The sequence below is a fragment of the Phaenicophaeus curvirostris genome, chromosome 1, assembly GCF_032191515.1.
Source record: "Phaenicophaeus curvirostris isolate KB17595 chromosome 1, BPBGC_Pcur_1.0, whole genome shotgun sequence".
NCBI lineage: Eukaryota > Metazoa > Chordata > Aves > Cuculiformes > Cuculidae > Phaenicophaeus > Phaenicophaeus curvirostris.
The window spans coordinates 126,250,210-126,251,911 of NC_091392.1; positions in this window are offsets into that span (position 1 = coordinate 126,250,210).

Consider the following 1,702-nt stretch of genomic DNA (forward strand, 5'->3'; position numbering starts at 1 on the left):
TTTCCGTGTCAGTGGCAATTTCTAGCTTTAACATTAAAAATCACAACCCCAGAACTGAAACTTTTGTGGACAGGTGATAACACGTACATGGTGTCGGCAAAAAAATAATGCTGTCAATAAAGATTTAGCTGAAGAATACTAACAGAAAATATTGCATTTTCCTGAAAACTGTGCCAGTGCAAAAATGGTAATCAAATCTTCAGCGCTTTGCATTTCTACTGGGGTTTTATGCAAATCAACTTTGAAGATTCGTATGTACCATAACAAGTTTTGAGAGGTTTATGTTTTGCGCTACAGGCTTTATGCAAGTATGTTTTGAATATACATGCATACTCTGCAGAATGCTCTCCAAACGTGATGCAGAAGATCCAGTATAGAAAGAATAGAATTTTCTATTGTGTGAATAATTCAGAAAGTGATGAGCCAAGCATTATACAAGTATTAACTTTAGAGATTTGCCTGTGATTAGGCAAGGTCTAAATGTCCTGGAGAAGTGCAGTGTTATTTTTCATCATAATATAAAAAAATTATTTGTGTTTTTTTCTGTCGGGAAAGACAGATTCAATATTCACTAATGAAAATGCAGTTGCTATAGGCATGATTCATCCTCATGAAAAGGATATGGAGAAAGGAATGGATGCTTTTATCCCTGGAAAACTGACAAGGTAAATGTGCTTTGTATTATCCATTTAGTGTGTGACTCTATCTTTCACGTAGAGCATACTTTATGCTTTGCTTGAGTACCATCTTGTTCCCAGGAAATAAGGATGATCTGAAAGTTCCATTTTATAAAGCTCTGCATTCTCTACAGCTTTTGTGATTGCCAAAGTGGAAATGTTTGTTACAAATATTTTTCTTTCCTGGTTTTGTTATCTTTTCGCTTGGGTGTCCCCAAGCAGCTAATGTGTTGGATGCAATGTGGATACAAACTCCTCGCTGTTGATGACAACATTAGGTTAAAAGATTGGGCTTGCAAAGCCAACATCAGACTGTGGTGGCAGCGATGCTTCTGCTCTGTGCTCAAAGAAGCAAAGATGACTGAAGTGGCAGTCATCAGTTGTGTTCTGTTGCTTAGTCAGAATCATATTGTTAAAGATTATGGGAGATCAGATGATGAACAACCCAAATGGACCTGGATTTGGCCAAGAGAGTGAAATATGCCAAAAGGATTTCCGTTGTTTTGTATTACTTATTTAGGATGAAAGTACAACAAATGTAGAAGCCTATGGGAGCAACCTTCACCTTGCCTGGATTTGCTATTTAAGACCATGAAGAGTTACTGTAAAAGTAACCTCTTGCTGTGGCTATATGATCTTTAGAGCATGTTTTGTTGCACCAGTTTGTATATTAGAGAATTGAATGGAGGTGGTGAATATCTTGAGGTAGCGCTTGCCTAATGCTTTTTTTAATTCAGTCATGATCCCCACAGCATGCTGTGACAGTGGGTGGCACAACCCATTTATCAATTTTTCATGGTGAAATTTGGATTAACAAGAGAACAGGTTGAAATACTATGCCCCCCTGTGTCAATGAAAACACTTTCATTAAGTTCAAATAGCCTAGTATTTCTTCTCCCCCTCAGGCACCAAAATTTAAAAAGAAATTATCACTTTTTTCAAAATTGCATCATGCAGAATCATTTCCATATCCTGTAGCTGAGATGTAAATGTGATGGATGAACTGAGTCGAACAACAAAAGCAC